The sequence below is a fragment of the Mauremys mutica genome, unplaced genomic scaffold (genome assembly GCF_020497125.1).
Source record: "Mauremys mutica isolate MM-2020 ecotype Southern unplaced genomic scaffold, ASM2049712v1 Super-Scaffold_100084, whole genome shotgun sequence".
Lineage (NCBI taxonomy): Eukaryota > Metazoa > Chordata > Testudines > Geoemydidae > Mauremys > Mauremys mutica.
The window spans coordinates 2,041,004-2,064,535 of record NW_025423260.1 but is presented as its reverse complement, the minus strand read 5'-3'; the positions used below and the strand labels follow the sequence as shown (position 1 = coordinate 2,064,535).

General features: G+C 49.5%; 1 long non-coding RNA gene and 1 other non-coding gene across 3 annotated transcripts; one reads left to right on the top strand and one right to left on the bottom strand.

Moving 5' to 3' along the window:
* The first annotated feature begins 5,128 nt into the window (after positions 1 to 5,128).
* On the top strand, positions 5,129 to 5,200 carry TRNAC-GCA. Its single transcript has one exon. It is a non-coding gene; the product is annotated as a tRNA-Cys (tRNA).
* Positions 5,201 to 16,838: 11,638 nt separating this feature from the next.
* LOC123358507 lies at positions 16,839 to 23,301 on the bottom strand. 2 transcript variants are annotated; one of them, XR_006575738.1, is made up of 5 exons: positions 23,264 to 23,301; positions 22,606 to 22,628; positions 21,168 to 21,280; positions 20,835 to 20,867; positions 16,839 to 16,855 (listed from the first exon to the last, which is right to left on the bottom strand). It is a non-coding gene; the product is annotated as an uncharacterized LOC123358507 (long non-coding RNA). The 2 variants fall into 2 exon arrangements; XR_006575740.1 differs by having other exon boundaries at positions 21,168 to 21,283; positions 23,264 to 23,300.
* Positions 23,302 to 23,532: the final 231 nt, after the last annotated feature.

Below are 23,532 nucleotides of genomic sequence, written 5' to 3'. Positions count from 1 at the left end.
ACCGTCCCCGACTGAAAAACAATTTTGTAATATCCCCGACTGCCAACACGTAACCGCATAGAACAGATAAGTAAGAACAGGAAAAGCCTAATATGGAAGAAATTTACTCCTACTCCAATCAGCATTAACTTTGCAATATTTTTTTAGCAAAATAATAAGGACATTATGTGTGTAACTTGCATATTACGATTGTGGTTTTAAGCTTTATAAGGCTGTCTGTAACCAGCTTCGGGGAGGCCGTTTCCATAATGGTTCTCCCCTGCGTGCTTCTAATCAATAAAAGGCCTCAGGCTGATCTGACTGAAAACACAACACATGGATCAATTTTTCCATAACAACGCTAAAGGATTTGCAAGAGCGTGATTTGTGGGTAAGATCTGACTTGTCTATTGACCTGCATCTGGGGCTTGGTCCTTTGAGGTCCTTTGAGAGAACCCGTTTTCTTTTACTGGGGTTTTGGTTTTCATAACCATTCATCCCCATGAGGAGTGGTGCTGGTGGTGATAGAAGGGAACTGGAATAGCTGAGGGAATTGCTTGTATGACGTCTGATTGGCCAGTGGGGTAAAACCAAAGTCCTCTCTGCATGGCTGCTGTGATGTGCTTTAATAGTAAAGGGCACCCAGCCTCGGGCTGTGACTGCCCTGCTCCAAGCAATTTGTCCTGAATTGATACTCTCAGCAGTGTCCTGCCAGTGGTCGCATTGTTACAGGGCTCGTCCGGGATTATAGCTGGGAACTCTCCGAAGCTCAGGATGCGCTTCCTCAGCTAGGGGAAGTACGTAACCCACACAGCTCCAGGGTGTGGTGGGGCGTCCCAGCTAGTGGCACCGAGATCACTTAGAGGGAGCAATAAAACATGACTTCTATACAGCCTTCGCTAACAGCCGGGTGGCTTTTAGTTCATGTTGTAGAGGCCCCCACACTAAGCTCCAGAGGTCCCCGGTTCAATCCTGCCCACCACCGCGTCACCAGCCTGGATCTGTCAGCATAACAGAGGCAGCTGCCACCCCAAGGAGAGAGCTGCCATGCCACGCCCAGCTGAGAAGAGGTACCAAGCAGTGAGTTGACACCCTTCAGAGCTTCCTGTGATAAACTGTGAACTTAGGACAATAGCGGGGTGGTAAGAAGTGTTGCCCTCAGAGTGGCCTGGGTCAGAGCCCATTGGAGGCCCTGGGCTCCCCCCCACACGCCATCTGCTGCATCCTTCCCCCCAAAAGGGCCGAAACCCTGACCAAGAGGCAACATCCCCACGAGCAAAGGCCATCACGAGGCATCTGTCTTCGAAAGTTTGCAGAGGATGTGGAAGCAGAAAGGGGAGAGAGGATGAGGGTGGCTCTTGGGAAGAGGGAGGGAGGGAGCCTTATGGGAAGCTCTTCTTTACCGCCATCAATCCAATGATCAGATAATTGATGCCTAGAATCTTCCCGGACATGTTGTAATTGATTGGATCTAGGTTTTAAAATGGGTACCACATTTGCAGATGGAAAAATGTCAGCGAGTTGAGTGGAAGGCCATTGCAAGCTCAGCTAATTAGACAATGTGGCTTATGCCCCATCTAACAAGCTCCTTAAACAATACCTCCCAGTTTTCATTCGTATTGTTCTGTTTAGTGTTTTTCTCCAAAACACTTTCACTAATCATTTTGGTCAGCTTTGGAAAGTTGGCCGTTTCAGTGCACCAAATATAAATATTGCTGGTGAGGACTGCCCTCTATTGGTCATAAGAACGGCCATACTGGATCAGACCAATCCAGCCCAGAATCCTATCCTCCCACAGTGGCCAATGCCAGGTACCCGCGAGGGAATCGACAGAACAGGGAATCATCAAGCGATCCATCCCCTGTCGCTCATTCCCAGCTTCTGGCAAACAGAGGCTGGGGACACTTCAAGAGCATGGTTTTGTATCCCTGCCCATCCTGGCTAATAGCCAATGATGGACCCGTCCTCCATCAACTTATCTAGTTCTTTGGTGGACCCTGTTATAGTCTTGGCCCTCACAGCATCCTCTGGCAAAATTTCCCCAGGTTGACTGTTTGTTGGGTGAAGAAATACTTCCTTTGGTTTGTTTTAAACCTGCTGCCTATTCATTTCATCGGGTGACCGCTAGTTCTTGTGTTATGAGTAAATAGCACTTCCTTACAGAGGCAGACTAAGACGGCTACCCCTCTGATACTTCCTTATTTACTTTCTCCAAACCCGTCATCATTTTATAGACCTCTATCCTAGCCCCCTCTTAGTCGTCTCTTTTCCTAGCTGAAAACTCCCCTCAGTCTTACTAATCTCACCTCACATGGAAGCTGTTCCACACCCCAATCATTTTGGTTGCCCTTTTCTGTGCCTTTCCCAATTCCGATATATCTTTTTGAGATGGGGGACCAGCTCCTGTATTCAAGATGTGGGCAGACCACAGATTTATAGACAGGCAATATTATATTTCTGTCTCGCTAGCCATCCCTTTCCTAATGACTTCCCAACATTGTGTTGGCTTTTTTGACTGCCAATGCACATTGAGTAGATGTTTTCAGAGAAGTATCCACAGTGACTCCAAGATCTCTTTCTTAAGTTGTAAGAGCTAATTTAGACCCCATCAGTTTAGATGTAGAATTGGGATCATGTTTTCCCATGTGCATTACTTTGCATTGATCCACATTGAATTTCATCTGCCTTTTTGCTGCCCAGTCACTCAGTTTGGTGAGATCCCTTTGTCACACTTTGCACTCTCTTTTGGACGTAACTAACTTCAGTTGGTTTGCATCATCTGCAAATGTTGCCACCTCACTGTTTACCCCTTTTTCCAGATCACTTAGGACTATGTTGAACAGTGCTGGTCCCAGTACAGACCCCAGGGGGACACCACTATTTACCTCTCTCCATTCTGAAAATCAGACCCTTTCGTTCTTGTCTTTGAACCAGTTACCTAATCCAGAGAGGACCTTCCATCTTATCCCATTTTGCTTCAGAGCCTTTGGGGAGAGACCTTCTCAAAGGTTTTCTGAAAATCTAAGTATACTATATCCACGGGATCACCTTTATCCACATGCTTGTTGACTCCCTCAAAGAATTATAGTAGATTCGTGAGGCATGATTTTCCTTTACAAAAACCATGTTCATTCTTCCCCAATGTAAGCAGGGGCAGACTCACCCAGCGGCACCTCCTGCTGGTCGTCTTGGGAATTAGCTCTCCAGCCGTCAGAGCACACTCTGCAGGCCGGTGATCTGCCTTACCGCAGCTGGCCCCCTGTCCCTCCCAGGACCCCGGTGCCCCTTTTACCCTGGCAGTACCCCCTGGCAGTACCCCCCCAGGTCTGGGTCTCCCCCTCCCAGGGGAACCCCCACCCACGATCCCCACTTCACCTCAGTCTTGGCTACTGCCCAGTCTCCATCCAGCCCCCGTTCACTGGGGCAGACTGCAGTATGAGCCACTCATCACAGGCAAAGGGGTTTGGACCTGCCGCCTCTGCTTCCCCTTGGGCTGCCCCATTGCAGCCCTGCACCTATTCAGCCTATAGTCAGGCCTGCAGCCTGGGGCTTTCCAGACCAGAGCTCCCAGCTCCTCTGGCCCTTCCCCAGCCCTGCTCCCACTCTAGGTGTCTTGCTTGGGTCCCTGCAGCCAGGCCCTTCTCTCGCTACAAGCAGAGGGAGACTGACTGGGCTCCTGGCTCACTGCCTCTTCTAGGGGCCAGCTGGGCCTGACTGGGGCATGGCCACAGCTGAGCCTGCTTCCCCCAATCAGCCCAGGCTCCTTGCCCCAGCCCCAGCCCTCTCCTGGGCTGCTTCAAGCCCCGCAGGGCAGGAGCAGGGGACCACCCCGCTACACCCAACAAAGTGGAGACCCTGGCACACGTTTATTTAGAGTGCGCCAGGCTGCAGCCCCTATACCGGCTCCTCACCAATATCCTATTGCGTTTCTGGCTGCACTTTTCCCCCTACCTCCTTCTCCATGCACTCCCTATCCGTGGCCCCACAAAGTCGCAGGACCTCCTGGTCAACCTCCTCCTCGCCCTGGCTAAAATGGCCATCTACACGACCAGGGAGAGGCGGTTGGCCAACAGAGACTCCTGCAACTGTGGGGATTGTTTCCGGTCCTTAGTCCGTTCACGTCTCCGGGCGGAGTTCCTCTGGGCGGCGTCCGCTGGCTCCCTTGACACCTTCGAGGAGCAGTGGGTGCTGTCCGGGGTTCTCTGCTCGGTGTCCCCGTCAGGCTCCCTTCTTATGACCCTTTGACCGCACTCCTGTCCCTGTTCTTTTATTAGTTGTCCCCCGGAATTAGTGGGTTTCTGAGGCCCTGTGGATCCTCCCCTTAGGCTGAGGGGGGGATCCATTAGCATTGGGCGGGCTTCCGCCCGCCCCGTTTCCCGGAAACCCAATAGATACACCCAGCAAATCCTGGTTAGCTATGAGTCTAATCATTGGGCTCTACAATTCCACCCAATGTGCCTGGTACTGACGTTAGCCTCAGTGGCCTGTAATTGCCAGCTGCGTCTCTGGAGCCTTTTTCATACACTGCTCCAGCCAGGGACTAAAGGCCACCGCAGACTTTCCCCTTTTCCCTTCAGGGAAATCAAGTTCAAGTTCTACAAGGAGCTAAAGAAGCCTCAACCCTGCATCTGAATTAATGTCACATTTCTCACTGCCCGACACAAACAAATGTCATTTCAATCCCAGGTGAGTCCACTTCACTCATTCCTCAGCCCCATTCCTTCACCCTCCTGCCTTAGCTTAGGGCATTGCACCACCCTGTGGGCGTTTCATGTCCCTCCTCAGTTTCACCTACAGACACAATTTCCTTCGCTGTTCAACGAACAGCAAAACCTTTCTGTGTCTCTAGTCTGAGCCAGGGCATTCAATTCCATTGAAACCTTCTCTCCTGCAATGGCAATGGTCAGACAGAGGGGACGTGGCCACCTTCAGCCCTGAGAGTGAGATATTCACTCTCCTCTTTCTTCAAGCTGCTGTTGTTTTATGGAATAACATGTACCATGGAATAAGAAGCTGAGTTTACTCCAGGGTGAGGAAAGAAAGGAGCCACCAACTCCCTGAAGAATCTCTGTGCCCCAGAGAGAACCTGCCCCTGCTATTGGAATCACTGATGTGCTTCAGCTACAATGGGGAAAGCATCTGCTCTCATGGGGGTATAGCTCAGTGGTAGAGTGTTTGACTGCAGATCAAGTGGTCCTTGCTTCAAATCCAAGTGCTCTCTAATAAGCCTCTCCCTATTCTTTTATTTTTTTATTTTTTAAAAAAAAGGGAAAACATTTTGATTACCATTCTCCATTATGTTCAGGAGCTCCACTATACGGGGATGCTTGAAATGAATGTAAACACTCAACATTTCACTGTCCAAATGCATAAAAACCTAGCAAACCTGCCCATCAGCTGAAATCAGTTCCAATCCTCTAAGTGTCTAGTTTATGTTTTCATCAATTAAACAAAGGGATCATATGAATGTACATTTGCAGATTCCTCCTCTCCAGGGCTGTGCTGTGCAGAAGAACAAGACCCACATCCAGTTGGGGTTCAGGAGTCTGACAAGCAAAGGCAACTTGGTGCGGGCTAAAGTCACCAGCACTTTGGCTCCTTCACATTCAACCAGCAGCTGGGCCCCCAGGACAAGGCACAAGAAGAAGACAGTGGCTGTGAGCAGGAAAATAGCCACCAAGAAGCTGGTTAAAGCTGTCAAGATCCTCAGGGAGGTCACCATGCCCATGTCTAGAATGTACTGACTGCAGCAGGGACCAAAAAGGCAGAGAAAAGCCCTCAAAAGTTCTAAGCTGCCAAGCCCCAGAAGGTGATCAAAATCCTACCTAAAATCAAGACAGGAGTAAGGCTAATGTCATCTCCAAAGCCAGGGAAGGTAACACTGAGAAAGAAGTGGAGAGATTTCCATTAGGATGACTCCTGCTCCCCAATGGCTCTGTTATGAATCACCATGGACCACCCGGAGAGATCAAAGTCCTGCAGGACAAACAGCCCCATGGACAGTATGATGAAGTGGTGGCAGTGGGGGGAAGTGCTGTGTTTTGTGTAACACCTGCCAGGTGAGTGATGCACTGACAGGGCAGCTGCCCATGAGCTCATTCTCTTCAATCTGCTTCTGCTGTTATTTCAGAGCCAGCACTAGCGGGAGTGTGTCCCTGTCACTTCACCAGCTGTAGAACAGGCTCTGTCTGCAGCCCAGCTCTGATTAATCCCACTTTTTAAAGTATTCCTACTGCGATACTTTCCCAGTTCTCTGCCTCATTCTAACATTCTGGTCAGAGACTGAATAGGGGGAGGGATGGACTAATTTGTGTGACATTCGGTAAGTTGCCATCGTATGTGATTGAAACCTCTGCTGGAGGTGGGCAGGAGCCTGTTACACACATAAAATAGCTAAGCTTGACCAAACTACCTGCTACACATTCAAACCTTCCTGTACACACACAATAGAAATTGGGGCTCTGAGAAATGGCACCTTTCCTTTAAGACAGATCATTGTTTTCTGTACTTCCAGAGGCACTGAAGTAGCAGCTGTTTAAAGGTAATGTGCTTCTATTTCATGATCAGCAGCAGAGCCTCTGTCAATTTACCACCCGTAGAGCTGATTGTTTCTAACTGCAGGGTTAGCCAGACCATTCAGTAACATTATCACTCTGTTTACAAAGCCTTTGGTTAGTGACAAATCATGAGACTTATCCCTTCCTGCTGTTATTCCACTGACTCCAGTGTCTCTTTCCCCATTTCTGGTTCCAAGAAAATAAATTAAAACAACCTTCAGAACTAACATGCTGTGGGAAAGTGGAAATGTTGATAGCTCAAATAATTCAGTTTCTTCTGTGTCTTGTGTGTGTCTATCTGCTTTGTGTGTGTGACCGGTGGGGCTTTTTGTTTGCTCCTGGCAGGTGCAACCATGTCAGATTTGTCTGTGGGGAGGGGCCAGAGAAAACAGACACCCTGGCCTTCCAGCTTGGGGTTAGGCAAAGGAATAACAACCCTGTCCCATAAAAAACAAAATATGTTACAGAAACAGTGGTAGGAACAGTGCTAGAGAAACTGGTAAATAATCACAATGCCAAGGCTTGAAGTAATCAGAAACACAGAATTCAAAAAGCAAAGCTCAGGGGATATTTGGGGTTTATTCTCTGAGCTTAGCCATGTGCTATAGCACAGGGAGCACTTTTGGAAGTCTCCCATCTCACAACTGGGGAAAGGAAAAGGATTCTTAGGCTCTAGCACGGATGGAAGGAGGATGGTGATGGGGAATAAGGGAATCCCTCTGACTTACCCTAACTACATCTGTTGTTACAATGGGTGAAATGACTTCTTTTTCCCTATCCCTGCCCTGTTCCTGCTCTTTGTTATAGTTCAATATATTTTAAGTGTGGAAAATGATCATAAAAATATCTGCTCCCCAGCACAACCTGAAGCAACATCAGAGCAACTGGGAATGAAACAATTGGTTCCCCAAGGGAGAACTCGATGACTAACAGTTGCTGTGAAATGGGGGAACAGTATATCCGTGATGCTCAGGGTTTGTTTAGACTAGGAAAAGTGATGGAGTTTAGGTCAGGTCAAGGGGAAAGCTAATGCCAATCCCTGCACCTGGGCTGCATCTGCACTACAAATGTTTACATTAAGATCACTAACTTGAGCAGCCAACGCCATGTACAGCCCTAGTGGATGTCAGGCACAGGTACTTTTTGCCTCAGTGTAGCTTGTTGGGATCAAACCTCTCCCCCACCTGGAGCTGATGAACATTCCTGGCAGGAGGGACACACACACTCCTTCGACTCAAAGGAAAGGAGTTGATAGAAAAGATCACAGGACTGACCCCAAAGAAGGGTGAGCTGCAAAAGGCAGAAGAAGGCAACTGATCTGGTGGAGCTGAGAGACCTTGGTGAAGATGGTGCAAAAATCACTATGTGGGAATTAGCATATGTAATTAAAAAAACAAAACTTTGGCCAGCCCTAGTCAAGGGATTTATTACAGTTCTCTCTCATATGGATTTTGTGATGTCTAATAAGGTGTGAGCTCTGATTGAAGCTTTTCCCACACTCAGAGCACGTGTAGGGCATCTCCCCTGTGTGGATTCTCTGATGTGTAATAAGGTTTGAGCGCTGATTGAAGCTTTTCCCGCACTCCGAGCACGTGTAGGGCGTCTCCCCTGTGTGGATTCTCTGATGTGTAATAAGGTTTGAGCACCGCTTGAAGCTTTTCCCGCACTCAGAGCACGTGTAGGGCGTCTCCCCTGTGTGGATTCTCTCATGTCTGATAAGGTGAGAGCTCCACCCGAAACTTTCCCCGCACTCAGTGCAGGTGTAGAGCGTCTCCCCAGTGTGGATTCTCTGATGTGTAATAAGGTTTGAGCGCCGATCGAAGCTTTTCCCGCACTCAGTACACGTGTAGAACGTCTCCCCTGTGTGGATTCTCTGATGTCTGATACGGTGAGAGCTCAGCCTGAAGCTTTTCCCGCACTCAGAGCATGTGTAGGGCGTCTCCCCTGTGTGGATTCTCTCATGTCTGATAAGGTGTGAGCGCCGCCTGAAGCTTTTCCCGCACTCAGCGCACGTGTAGGGCAGCTCCCCTGTGTGGATTCTCTGATGTGCGATAAGGGCAGAGCTCCACTTGAAGCTTTTCCCGCACTCATGGCACATGTAGCGTCTCTTTTCCAAGTTGATTCTGTTGCGTGGAATAAGGACTGAGTGGCTATTGTAGTTTTCCTCTGGCCTCTGCTGAGTCTCACAGGCTTTTGTGTTTTCTGGGAGTGCACAACTCCTGGAAACATTCCCTTTGGATCTTCCTGATAACATCCAATCTGCATCTACTTGCACAGTGTCTTCCTGCTGGGGTTTTTCCTCCTCATTTTCACTCACCATCTCATTGCCGGATGCGAGACAGAGAGAATCCAGACATAGGTCACTCCCTGTGCCTGAGAAAAAGGAAATGTCAGAGAGAGGAATGGAAAAAGGGATGAACAAACCAAAATATATGTGGGAGAGATCAAACCTATCAGGAGCTGATTTTCCCCAAACCCTTCCATAGAGAAGAGAGGAAGGCATTAGTTCTGGGTCCTCATTGCACCATAACTCTCAGGGGAAAGTGAGATCAGGGAGCGACCTGCTGCCAGTTGTCAGTCAGAATAGGAGGGAAGCCATGAGTGACATCTGCCATAATGATTCCACATCTGCAGGGAACAATCCTGAACTTGGAGAGCTCACAGGGTCTTTGTAGGGCATCCCGAATGTTTCCTGCATTCCAACACAGTTTTTGAGTTGGTTTAACCAATTCCTCACCTGTGAAGGCAGCTCTTGGAAGCAGTTCTTTCTCAGAGCCCTGGAGGTCTGGGACCCACGGCTCTTCCCCTCGTTCCAGCTGCGAGATCACATCAGGTTTGGAATTTGGAAACCCTACTGCAGGTAAAGAAAACGAGGGAGGTCAGTGGAATTTGTGGGATACTTGTCACAAAGAATATTCCATAGTTTTAACCCCATCTCATTTTTAGACAGTAACATCTGTAGCCCTCAGGATTCATCTGCTTGCCTGCATCAATATCTCTTTTCTTGTAAGTACAGTATTGTGATAGGTTTATTAATTCATATTAAAAATACGTTTGGCTGTAATGCAAGAAACCTACAGGACAAAAACCTGCATTTTAAGCTAAAGCAAAGTTAGCATAGCTATATCCTGTGCCCTTTTACCCAGAAAAGGAACTGTTTTTCCTATACCCAAATAAAGTGCCTACTCTTAGGTCTAAGACCCTTTACCTAGACCAATAGACAATGAAGAATAGCAAAGGGGATTTTTCAAAGTTGCACTCACAGACTGAACAAGTACCCCACAAGTGCGCAGATACCTGTCATCCATACGCACATACATACTAGCCTATGGAGTAAGCGTACCCTAACATTTCTATGGGGGAAGAGTGAAATTTGGGCATAAGAGGAAGGATTTCCGGCATTTATTTCTATAAAAAGAGGTAACCTACCTCACTATGGTATCCCCACCCCCACCTCGACCTCCTCCTTCTTCTCTACACTTCACCATCTTCAACTACGTATTCATGCTATCCATCTACGACAGCTATTAACCAGTAATAGGCCGCACTTATTTTCTTTTCAAACCTTAAGTTCAAAAGGGACTCAGCTAAGCTTGGTCTCTCTAAACTTTATTTTAATTTGTGTATTAGATTATTTAGTTGAGCTAAAAAGTAAATTCCAAAGTAGCTTTGGCAGCTCTTTACATTAGTTTCCCTTGCAAGAGCTGTGAAACCAGAACCGCCAGAGGCGAGGCCAACGCCAGTTTATCAAAACAGGGTGTGAATATTAACCAAAGTTTGCAGAACATAATATTGTATCATCATATGTATCTCCTGAATAACAGTAATACAATTGTAACTCTGTAATTCTACCTGTTTTACAATTTACTTACTATTTCATTGATTTTAATAAAAAGTCGTTATGACTAAATCTGTCTCACTGTGAGCTTCCTGTCATACCCCCGAAGGTCCCTTTATCAATTCTGTGGAACCCGATTCGAAACACGAACTTTTATCTTCTGATCAAACAAATTGGCGAGCCTAAACCCATATTAATTAATATAAATGATTAAGTATTATTATTAATGAATTAAAATAATTACAATACAAATTAAATTAAGTTGATAAATCAAATCAACATTACTAACACACTCCAAATAAGGCTACGCATCCCAAGGCCATCTTCCTTGGCTCAAAGTGGCAAGAGAGTTACTATTATAACAAATCATATTCACTACCTTAGTGCCTAAGGACCAACTAACAGTGGGTCCCCATTGTGCTAGGCAAAGTGCAAACAGAGAATAGTAGATGGCCCATGCCCTGAAGAATTTACAATCTAAATCAGGGGTAGGCAACCTGCGGCAGCGAGCTGATTTTCAGTGGCACTCACACTGCCTGGGTCCTGGCCCCTGGTCCGAGGGGGGGCTCTGCATTTTAATTTAATTTTAAATTAAGCTTCTTAAACATTTTAAAAACCTTATTTACTTTACATACAACAATAGTTTAGTTCTATATTATAGATTTATAGAAAGAGACCTTCTAAAAACGTTAAAATGTGTTACTGGCACACGGAACCTTGAATTAGAGTGAATAAATGAAGACTCAGCACAGCACTTCTGAAAGGTTGCCGACCCCTGATCTAAATACACAAGACAGACACAGAACGGGGGAAGGGCTAGAACCCACTGTTAGAATAGACATATTCAGGCCTGCCTGTAAAGCCTAGACTTTAAGAACTTAGGGGTATTTTTATCACTTGTCTTTATACCCCTGTAACTAGCTAAGAATCAAAATCTCAGTCTGCCTGTGTCTGAGCCTTCTCTCACTGTGACAGTCTGAGGCCTTGTTCTTAGGCTAAGGCCTTTGGCTAAGCAGCAGGGGCAGCCATAAGCTGGGAAGCGAAGGGTCACATCCTCACATCCCAAACCAGTCACACTGAAATAAGGTGCTATTGGGCTGTTAGGAAGACAGTCCTGTCCTGATAGTGCCCATCACCACCAGATAAAGAAACAGATCTTAAGATGGTTCAAGAAAACTTAGTTTGACAGCAGCCTGTCTGGCAAGAAATCCCTTCTCAACGCTTGTGGTTGTGAAACCCTCATTTCTGTATTGTTTTATCTTTATGGCCACCACTTTTACCTTGTTAATCAGTCTGGTTCTCTAATTGTTTCTGTCTGCTGCATAATTAATTTTTCTAGGTGTAAGTTCATTAGGGCAGTGGAATATGCTTGCTTGGAAATAACCCCAATAAACATCGCATTATCTGTGCTTCAGACATCTGGTCTTTTGCTGCTTGCTGTCTGCATGACAAGAACCAGGGAAGTGGGAGGGTGAAGGGAAAATACGCCACCTGATAACCAAGAGGTAAGCCTTTAAGGAAGGTTTTAATACACTTTGGAACTGATCAGGGATTCCCCTGAGGACTGATGAGGGGGTGATGGTAAATACACATTTAGATCCTTTTCTTGTTTTATATCTTTTCCCCCATAAGGCTGAACCTCTGGCACTGTCATGGATCCATAGGATCTCTGCAATGCCCTGGCTTTTAAACAGTCCTTGGGAGGTGCCCCTTGAGTGCACTAGATCCCCAAGAGCTCCCACTCTTCCACAAGGACAGGCCACTTAGCTTCAGCACCTGAGAATGAGCCACTTCCTCAGTGCCCTTCCTCCACACTCCTCTCCACTTCTTCCCATTACTCTCAGCCGGCACCACCTCCCGGCACCTTGGGAGCTTCTTGTGTTCCTTCTACGTCTCTCACTACCTCATCCCTCCCTGCTGCTTCTTAGCTCTAACCCTGCACACACCCTCCCCATGTCCTGGCACCCCAGAATTATCTACTCCCCCCTTCTCCTCCCCTCCCACAGCTCTGTTCTCCCTTCACCCATGGGGTCCTGAATGGCAACATTATACGCTCTCCTATCAAAATAGGAGCTCATCTGACTGTCACACAAGCCATGCATGAGTCATACACCCATTTACTCAATTTAGAATTCTACAGGTGACGTATTTTCCTCTTAAAATGAGGAAAAGGCATGAAAGCTGCAGTTATTAATGTATCCAATAAGGATACATACAATGCAATTTTAAAATGACTGACGGCACCAAAAAGGCACATGACAAAAATGATACTAGTGGGTGGGAGAGGGCAAGGAAACTTGCCAAAACTTGTGTGACAAATAAAGGTATAACGTTATCACTACTCAGGTTCTTTAGAGATCCCACAGCTTCTAATAACCCAGGGGACAGGACTCCTTACCCAGCGAGGTCACCGTCTCATAGTTCTCCTGCATGACATCCCAGTATAGGGCTCTCTGAGCGGGGTCTAGCAGAGCCCCCTCTTCCCTGGTGAAATGCACAGCCACCTCCTTGAAGGTCACCGGCCCCTGAAAGAGAAAGAGTCCAACACTCAGGACCTGCTGCCCCACTCACAACCCCACTACTCACGGAACAGCAGCACCAGGTAAATGGAAGCTCCGGGAGGCACATGTTAACAGTCCCACCTCACCTTGCTTAGAGCAGCCAGGTGGCATCAGAAGGTGGAAAGAGAGAAACTTTGTGTCTCCCAGCTGACAGACGGAGGCAGGGTCATCACATTTATCACATAGCTACTAACCAGAGCTTAATATAGGAGATGGGGCTGTCTCTGGACCCTGCTGGTTGCTCCCTGGTTGGAATCCCAACTCTCTCCAAATAAAATATATGGAAGAAAGGGGAAGTCAATAGTAAAGAATTTAAGTTCGAAGGTCAGAATTGTAGAAAGCTGGCAAGGGAAGCTATCAGAAATCAATGATTAACCAATGAAAATAAGAAGGAAGTTTTTAAAAGTACAAAATTAATCCTAACAATGGTAGTGATAAATTACTAGATGGAAATGGCAGAATTATCAACAATCATGGAGAAGAGGTAAAAGTGTTCAATAAATATTTCTCTCCTGGATTTGGAGAAAAACAGATGATGTAACTCATATCATAAGATGTTGACGGTGACAGTCTTTCCATTTCAACAATAACTCACAAGGACGTTAAACAGCAGCTATTCAAGTTAGATGTGTTTAAATCAGTGGGTCCAGATAACTAGAGTTTTGAAAGACCTGCTGGAGGAGCGTGGTGGACTGTTAATTTTAATTAGGACTTGGAACACTTGGGAAATTCCAGAAGACTGGAATAAAGCTAATGCTGTGCCAATATTTTAAAAAGTATAAAAGAGATGACGCAGCTAATTACAAGTGTGTCAGTCTGAAATCGATACTGGGCAAAAGAATGGAGCAGCCGATACTGGATTTCATTAATAAAGAAAGGAGAGTAATGTAATTAGTATCCATTAAAAAGGTTTAGACACAATAGATTCTATCAAACTAAGTGGATATCCTTATTGGATGAGATCAAAAGTTTGGTTGCAGCTAATAGTACTGATGTAATATACGTAGGCATATGAGTTGCTTCAGCACAATATTTTGACTAGAATGTACAAAATACACACGGCATACATTAAATAGATTAAAAACTGGGATTGTAAATAGGGAACCATGATCGAGTGGATTTCTTTCTAGGGGGTTCCCGTAAGATTGGATCTTGGCCCTGTGCTATTTAACATTCTTATCAATGACCTGGAAGAGAATATAAAATCACCACCGATAATGTTTGCAGTTGCCACAAAGACTGGGGGTGGGGGTAACTAATGAAGTGTCAGTAGGTTCAGGCTCCAGCACTGGGAGTCTGGGAAGTTTTCCCAGCCCTGGCTGGGGGGTTATTTCCTGTTCCACAAAGAGGGCAAGTTCCATTCCCAACACCTGTGCCTTGACATTAGGACCTATCTGACACTACAGCCCATATTCAGCATAGTGGCAGGATTATAATATGATTAGGACATGAGGCATTTTGTACAAGATGAGTCATGTGCGGTGTCATCGGAAAAGTTATGATTTGCTGAATATGATTATCCTACCTGTGTGCATGGATTATGTTTGTATCTGAAGTTATGGATATTGACTCTGTATCTGTCTTTCAAATGTGCTTACTCTGGGTAACACCCACAACGAGCCTTTCAGGTACAACAACGAAGAAGCCAGACAATGTTCATGGCTCATCAACAAAGACAATGGACTGTGGAAGAGCTTAGCCCTCCTGTGCATGTGCCAGCCAGCCTATGAGTCATGGCTACTATGACTCAGCAGGGCACTCTAGGGCATGTGACCAGACCACATGACAATGAACTTCATTTTGGTACCTGTATGTTTCCACAAACCGGACTGGGAACTGAGTTTGGAACAAATGGTTCCTGCCCTATGGAAAAGCTACATAAGGTGGGGTGTGACATCATCTCTTGGCCTCATTCCCCACACACAAGAGAACTCCTGGCAGCACCTGAGCAACAAAGACTGAAGTGGGGGAAGTGCTGGTCCCAGGGTAAAGGGATTTCTAGGTTGTGTGTGGAAACTTGGTGGACTGCTTCTATCATCAGTCAGGGTGAGAAATTGCTAATTCAAATTCTATCCAGATAGTATGTTAGGCTTAGTTTGAGTTTTTGGTTATATAAGTAATCTGCTTTGATCTGCTTGCTATCACTTATTGCTGGGAAATTGGCTGTTGTCTTCTCTCTCTCCTTGAGTGGCTCAGGTAAAGCACTCAGGTAGCTTAGTTGGGTGTATGGCGCCACCTGCTGTCGTGTTGGGTGATAACAGGCCCTGGAGAGGCTGGCTAAATGTCCAGCAAAGCAGTATGAGAAGGGCCAGCCCAGCTTGAGGGTTAGAGCAGCGGTCCCCAACCTTTTTGGCACTAGGGACCGGTTTCGTAGAAAAAATAATTTCCGCGGACCTGCCCCCTATCTGACCCCCACCCACTTCCTGCCCCCCCGACTGCCCGCCCCCCTCAGAATCCCCGACCCATCCTGCTCCTTGTCCCCTCACCATCCCCCAGAGACCCCCACCACCCTGGGACCCCACCCCTACTCTCTGTCCCCTGACTGCCCCAACCCCTATCCCCCACCCCCGCTGAGTCCTGACAGACCCCCCCCGGAACACCCACAATCCAACCCCCCCCCATTCCCTGACCGCTCCCCCAACCTCCGCCCCCTCTCTGTGCCCTGACTGTCCCCAGGACTCCCTGCCACCTAGCCAACCCCCCTGGCCCCAGCCTCTTACCCCCAGCTCCCTCCTCACCCGGAGCCTCAGCGCCTCGCCCGACAGCTGCAGCGTGTCTCCGGCGGGGCCTGAGCTCCGTCCTGCTCCGAGCCACGTGGGGAGGGGGCGGGGCTGGGAGCTCCACGCCGAGCCGAGGCAGCTGAGCTCAGCCCGGAGCTTGCAGCCCTGCCCCCTCACCACGCGGCTCTGAGCGGGCGGAGCTTAGGGGCCCTGCCGGAGACACGCCGCTTGATGTGCTAGGGGTCGGTTCGCGGCCCGGTTCTTAACAGGCTGCGGACCGGTACCGGTCCACGGCCCGGGGGTTGGGGACCCCTGGGTTAGAGGGCACAGCGGTTCCCAGACTGCCCCCTGGGGGTGACAACCCATCACACCCTAAACTACACTAGTGTCAGCAGGTTTGTCACATCCTGTCCCCTCCCTTTCTCCACCCAGGATATTTCCTGCCTCCCACCATCTCTAGCAGCTCCCACCAGTGGTGAGCTCCAGCTGGGTCCCATGAACCGGTTGTTAAATTTAGAAGCCTTTTTAGAACCGGTTGTTCCAGGACAACTGGTTCTAAAAAAGCTTTTAAATTTAACAAATGCTCAGGCAGCTGTCCACCCGGCCCCCTGCCCCAGCTCACCTCCCCTTCTCCTCTGAAAGCTCCACCCTTCTTCTCCTCCCCGTTTGAGGTTGTGGGGGGCTGGATAGGGGTCGGGGCAGTCAGAGGGCAGGGTACAAGGGGGCTGAATGGGGGCAACAGTCCCGGGGGACAGTCAGGAAGGAGCAGGGGTTGGATGGGGTGGTGGGGGGCATTCAGGGACAGAGAGAAGGGGTGGTTGGATGGGGCAGAGGTTCCAGGGGGGCATCAAGAATGAGAGGAGGGGTTTGATGGGGCGGCAGGGGGCAGTCAGGGGACAGGGGGGATGGGTCAGGGATCCCCGGGGGGGGTGTCAAGGAGCATGGGGGGTTGGAAGGGGCACGACTCCTGGGGGGGCATGACCCCCTCGTGAGGTGAGGACAAGGGAACCTGTTGTTAATATTTTGGCAGCTCATCACTGGCTCCCACCCTCCTGTACATTTACTGCTTCTCTCCCTCCAAGCAGAACCCACCACCAGCTCCCTGAGAATCCCTTACCTGAGCCAGCTCCATTGCAGCCATTTCCTTCCCCCTGGGAGGAGGGGATGATTTGGGGAGAAACGTGGACGTTATTCTGTAGCCTGCTAGGGCGAGAAAGGCAATGTGAGAGAATGCAGACAGGGTTTCTCTCCTTTCCACATGTCGATTCCCCCCCAGCATTGTTCCCTGCTAATGGACATTCTAGGTTCTGCCACACTGTGAAGCACAGAGTGACCGTATCCCAGTACAGGCCTAGCCCCCTCCCACCAGGGCGTGACCCTCTGACACATGGTGAAACCCTCCCAGCAGCAGAGTCTCTGTGTTACACTTATCAAGTTTGCGGGCAATACCAAGCTGGGAGGGGTTGCAAGGACTTTGGAGGATAGAACTGAAATTCAAAATCATCTGGACAAACTGGAGAAATGGTCTGAAGTAAATAGGATGAAATTCAATAAGGACAAATCCAAAGTACTTCATTTAGGAAGGAACACTCAGTGGCACACATACAAAATGGGAAATGACGGCTTAGGAAGGAGCGCTGCGGAAAGGGATCTGGGGGTCGTAGTGGATCACAAGCGAAACAGGAGTCAACAGTGTTGCAAAAAAGCAAGTATCATTTTGGGAAGTATTAGCAGGAGTATTGTAAGCAAGACACGAGAAGAAATTCTTCCGCTCTACTCCACGCTGATTAGGTCTCAACTGGAGTAATGTGTCCAGTTCTAGGGGCCACATTTCAAGAAAGATGTGGACAAATTGGAGAAAGTCCAGAGAAGGGCAACAAAAATGATTAAAGATCTAGAAAACATCACCTATGAGGGAAGATTGAAAAAAACTGGGGAAGACTCAGAGGGGACATGACCATAGGACAAGAAGCAATGGATTTAAGGCAGTTTAGGATGGAGATTAGGAAAAAAACTCCCTAACTGTCAGAGTGGTTAAGCACTGGAATAAATTGCCCAGGGAGGTTGTGGAATCTCCATCACTGGGGATATTTAAGAGCAGGCTGGACAAACACCTGTCAGAGATTGTCTAGATAATACTGAGTCCTGCCTTGAGGGCAGGGGACTGGCCTAGATGACCTCTCGAGGTCCCTTCCAGTTCTATGATTCTATGAACCAAAGGCCAGTGAAGAGCAGAATCAAAGGAGTCACTCTGGGGATTCTTCCTGTCACTGTCCCCAAGGCAGCTCTCTCAGGTTAACTAAGTTGTTGGATGCTCCAGCCTTTATCCAGTCTCTCCTGGCAGTGCCCCCTTCATGGGCTGGGCCTAGTTTTAGCTTTTGGGAAGTGTGACCCTGCGGGTGCTGAGACTGGGCCTTCTTGCCTCAGCACATCTTGTTCCTTTCTGTGGCTCCCCAGTGAGTCCAAATGAGTAGATACTCCTCATACAGACTGTGAACATAAGAAGGGCCCACTGCATCAGAGCAATGGTCCATCTAGCTCAGTGGCCAATGCCAGGTGCATCAGAGGGAAAGAACAGAACAGGTAATCATCAACTGACCATCCTGTCAACCATTCCCAGCTTCTGGAAACAGAGGCTAGAGACACCATCCCTGCCCAGCCTGCCTGTGACACTGGCAGACGAGGTGTTAGCTCTTACACAAGCCTCTATGTCTTAGTTGAACATGGACAAACACACAGTGGAATCGGTCTGACTCAACTGTGTTAGTATTGTTAAAACAGGTATTAGGATTCTAAGAACATGTTTAGACTTTATTGAGTGCTTGTGAGTTGCTGCCTGGGTTAACATCTGACTAGTTGCATTGTGAGCCTCTGTGGCTCTGTAAATCACCACACAGGAGAGAGACTTTACCTAGGTGAAGTGCTGATTGACAGCCGAATGCATTACACCCTGCCTGGCAGGAAAGGTCCATCCACACCAGAGAGACTATTATGGGATGTTAAAGACAAAAGACTGTTGTGCTCTTGACTTCCCATTAGCTGAGTTTGCAGCTCAGAGCACATGGCAGGAAGGGGATGAAAAACCCCACACAGAAGGAACTGATGATCTGTATGCTGCTTGGACTCTGGGGGGCAAAGTTCCTAGGCATAAGCACGAGATCCCCAGCTGCTTAGCCGGGGTTTGTCCTAAAGAATATGCAGAGCTTGCTTATTATAGAAGCTTCTATCACCTTTGAAATTTAAGACTGTAATTTGTCTGCATCCGGATGATTAGCTGCTGTGAGAGGGCAAGGCCAGCTGGCTATAGGAAAGTAGTGAGAAACAGGTACGTTAGCCCCAGGCTAAACAAATCCCTGTTACCATGGTAACCAAATGACAGTTTCTCCAGGTTAATCAAGACACCTGGGGCCAATTAACATCCTTCCAGAAAGCTGTGGAGACAGCTAGGTTGATTGGGACCCCTGAAGCCAATCAGGGGCTGGCTGAAACTAGTTAAAGAGCTCCCAGTTAGGCAGGTGGGTGTGCAGAACAGGAGCTGTGGGAGCGACTGAGCAGTGCACACCAGATCAGGCACAAGGAAGGAAGCCCTGAGGTAAGGGTGAAGTGGAGCCTGAGGAAGTGGGGCTGCTGTGGGGAAGTAGAACAGGGAATTGTGTGTGTCCTGTTTCTAAAAGGTCAGATACCACAGCTGATACTATTAGGGTCCCTGGGCTGGAGCCTAGAGTAGAGGAGGGTCCTGGGCTCCCCCCTTTGCTGCCCTGATTAATCACTGAGACTGGGAGAGAACAGAGACTGTGCAAGGGAGGGTAGCTTTGCCTCCCCTCCCTCGCTGGCTTATGATGAAAATGGCTCAGTGGGCTGTGACACTTGTCCCTAAAGAGAAGGGCTACGTGGAGGGTCACAGTGAGCCTCTGAGGCTAGCGAAATCCACCAGGAAATGCAGGGCCCATGGAGACAAGGACAGAGCTTTGTCACACTGCTTTAACTTTGTAAACAACTCTCATTTCCTTTCAACTAAATCTTAATACAGGTTGTGACAGGACTGGCTACAAGTGTTGTCTTTGCTGGGAGATCCAAGCGTCATTTGACCTAAGGAAGTGACTGGTCCTTCAGGCCTGGCAGTAACCTGAACGTCGCTGTGACTCGTGGGGTAAGGCAGGGTTCTCAACCATGAGTCTGGGGCCCCCTGGGGGGCCATGAGCAGCTTTCAGGGGGCTGCCAAGCAAGGCCGGCATTAGACTCGCTGAGGCCCAGGGCAGAAAGCTGAAGTCCCAGTGCATGGGGCTGAAGTCTGGGCCCCTGAGCCCCACCACCCAGGGCTGAAGCAATGTAGCTTTGTGGGGGTCTGGGGCCCCAGGAAGTTGCCCTGTTTGCTACCCCCTAACACCAGCCCTGGCTGTGATGTTATTAATATAACCTGTGACTATATAGTTCATTGGTGCAACCACTGTTATATTTGCAGCAAATGTTGTACAACGGTTGTTGTGTAAGGTGTCTATGAAAAGGTTATAATTTGCTCCTGATGATACTACCTGTGTGGGTGTATCATTTTTGCAGTTAAAGTTATTAATATTGGCTACGTTCTTGTACATCCGTGTGTTTTGATTCTGAAGTAGCCTTAGTAAAGCATTAGATCAGCTTCTTCAGAAAGGAATTTGCAAATCAAGTGCCCAATCAAGAAACACTTAAAGGACCTTGGGGAAACTCCAATCCACATACCCTGGTGGGCCGGGCCAGTTTCTTTACCTGCCATGTCCACGGGTCGGCCGATTGCAGCTCCCACTGGCTGCGGTCTGCCGTCACAGGCCAATGGGGGATGCAGGAAGCGGCGCAGGCTGAAGGATGTGCTGCCTGCCACTTCCCACCGCCTCCATTGGCCTGGAGTGACAAACAGTGGCTAGTGGGAGCCGCGATCGGGCAAACCTGCCAACATCGCAGGTAAACAAACTGTCCCAGCCTGCCAGGGTGCTTACCCTGGTGAGCCGCGTGCCAAAGGTTGCTGATCCCTGAGCTAAAATATTTAAGAGACAAGTCAGTTGAAAATATAGTGGTGCAAGAACAAAGTAACATCGCTTCCCATTGTTACACAGCTTCTAGCTGCTGGAGGCTGCAATCCCCTGTCGCTAACATGGTTATTGGGCTGAAATCTCCCCACGGCCAGTCAGAGACAGACACGTACCTGTGTCGCTCCCCAGCTCCCGTCGCAGCGTCTCTAGGGGAAGGAGAAGATGGGAGAGGTGAGAATTCAGGCCCTCACATTCATGGAGAAATCCCCATTGCTTATTAATGGAACTGCTGTTAACGACGAGATGGTGACAGAGATCAGAGGCCGATAAGGCAGCCGCTGCAGACAGAGCCAGCCCCACAGGGCTGCTCCGTGGGGAAGGGCGACTCGCTGAGCTGGGCTGTGAGATGGAGCCCAGGATCAGTGACATCACTAGAGTCCCCGACTCCTTCCCAGGGTCAGGGTCGCTCTAACCAGAGGAGACGCCACCCCCAGACTCCAACTCACCTTTGAATCCCAGCAGCACCTCCTGCAGCATGGCACTTTGCAGAGAGAAATCGCTGAGTCTCTTCTCCAGCTCCGCAAACGACGACTCTGGCTTCCGAAATGTCCTGTTCTCCCTGCTGGGGAAAGGAGGGGTGAGAAATAGGCCTGAGCCCCAGACCCTGAGCCCAGCAACCCCCAAACTTCACAAAACCTGGATCTGAGCTTTGTAGCCTGAGATAGTCAATGTCAGGGTGAGTCACCTCAGCCCTGTGCTCCCCAGAGAGACGGGAAGTGGGGAGACACTAGAGCAAGGAACGGAGACATTGTTCAGGGGCTTTCTCAGGGACGCTCTGGTTCTGGGGGGGGCAGAGCCACCCCCTACGCTGGTTTACGGCAGGAACAAGGGGCACCGGCACGGGGATCATGTGGAAGGGAGGAGACACAGACCAAAGAGTGGGCAGGTCCTACATGCTGACAGTGGCCACAGACAGAGCCCAGGGCTCCAGCAGGGAATGAACGTGGGCCCTTTAATGCCAAAACCCCCCAACCCTTCAGCTGAAGCAGTAACCCTGGGGCGTCCAGCTCCTTTGGCAGAGGGGGCCACACTGCCCTGTCCGTTCCGGCCAGTGGCCAGGGCATCAGGTTAGGACTCTGTGCCCTGCTCCATTCACAGCAGAACACCCACTGCTCTCCATGGGACACCCACGTACGAAGAACAAGGGGGGAATCTGCCCTTCGTATGGGAAATACAATTTTAGTTCTTAGTATTTTGCCAAGTCTTTGTCTGTCACACTCAGTGTCACTCAGGAGGAAAACAGCCCCCTCCTGGACACCCCTGTAGGGCCCTGCTGGTTCTTCCCTGTGTTTCCCTGCCTTTCCCACGCTCCTTTCTCCATTTCTCTCTCGCTTCCTTGTCCTTGTGTCTCTCCTCTGTTCTTCCCTCTCTACGGCAACCCCCTATTCCCACCCCACAAAGGCTTCACTCCTGCCCTCTCCCCGTTCCACCTGCTCAAGTGATCAGCCAGGAAACACTCCTGCCATTTCAGTTGACACCTCGATGACATTAACAGGGGACAGGAGAGTTCACGCTCTCAGAGCTACGGCTTCAGGCTACTGGCAGCCCCAGCAAGGCAACACTGTCTCCGTTTACACTGGGGAGGTGCTGAGGGCCGGCAACTCACTTTAACAAAGGCGAAAGCTGAGATTCTGCGCCCTCTGAGTACGTGACGCGGCCACGTCAGTCCAGGAGTCAGGCCTGGTCTGTCCCATCGGCCCTGGGTCTAGCAGCCCTGCTGTGACCTCATGAGCGACCAGACAGTAACCGGCTCGTCTCCTACCCGAGTCAGCCACTAGTGGAGACAGAATCATATGCTCCCAGGGCAGGGGGCAGCTTCCTATTCAGTGCAGTTATCAAACCTAGCGGCCCATGAGGGGGAACGAAATGGAGCCCAGAACTTACCTGCCCCCAGTGCTCCCAGCACCCTACAAAGGAGAGAAAGAGGAGGCCGTCAGGGGGAGTGTCCCTGGGCGGGGAGGCCTCCTGCTCTGCAGGGGTCACCATTGAGGCCTCGGGCAGTAGGGGAATTTCAGCTTTCCATTCGCAGAGCTGCTGCCCCCCTACCAGGGACTTTCCCCTATGCAGCCCCAGCAAACCCTGCGGGCAGGTCCCACTGTGGAAATCTTCTCCCCGGGCACTTTACAGGCAGAAGATATTTCTCTGCATTGAGAATCAAATTCCCCCCAGGGCTGAGAGACCCAGAAGGCCCCTGGTCCCACTAAACCCATTAACCTGCAGTGACAGGGGCCTTGGGCCTGGCTCGGGACCTCAGCATGGTGGGGGAGGGGATTTCACCCTCCAAGTGCAAATGCAGAGAGACATTTCCAGGAGAGAAGGTCTTGGGGATGCAGCATCCAGGACTCCCAGGGCCCATCCCTGGCACCGCTGCCAGACTCACTGGGTGACCTTGGGCAGGGCTCTGCCCCTCCCTCTGCCTCACTTTCCCCATTTCTCCCATAGGGATAATGCCCCTGACCCCACTCTGTAAAGAGCTTTGGGGTCTAGGGCTCAGAAGCGCCTAGAGAAACGCTGCGTATGATCATTGCAATGACAGCCTGACCTGCAGGGGTTCGCTCAGCGGCTGCTGCCCCTTCTCTCCTCCCCTCTCGCTGAGCAGGGAAATCTCCCAGGACAGGCTGCAGACGCCCTCATCCATTCTCTGGACAATGGCTCTCTCTAGCTCCTCCAGCCGGGACAGCAGCCGCTGCTCCTGCTCCTCCAGAAACCGTCGCAGCTCCTGCCACTCCCAGACGATCTTCTGCCTCTCGGCTGCCGTCTGTTTCTGCAACAGGGAGAGGGCGGCTCAGTAACAGGGGAACATAGAACATA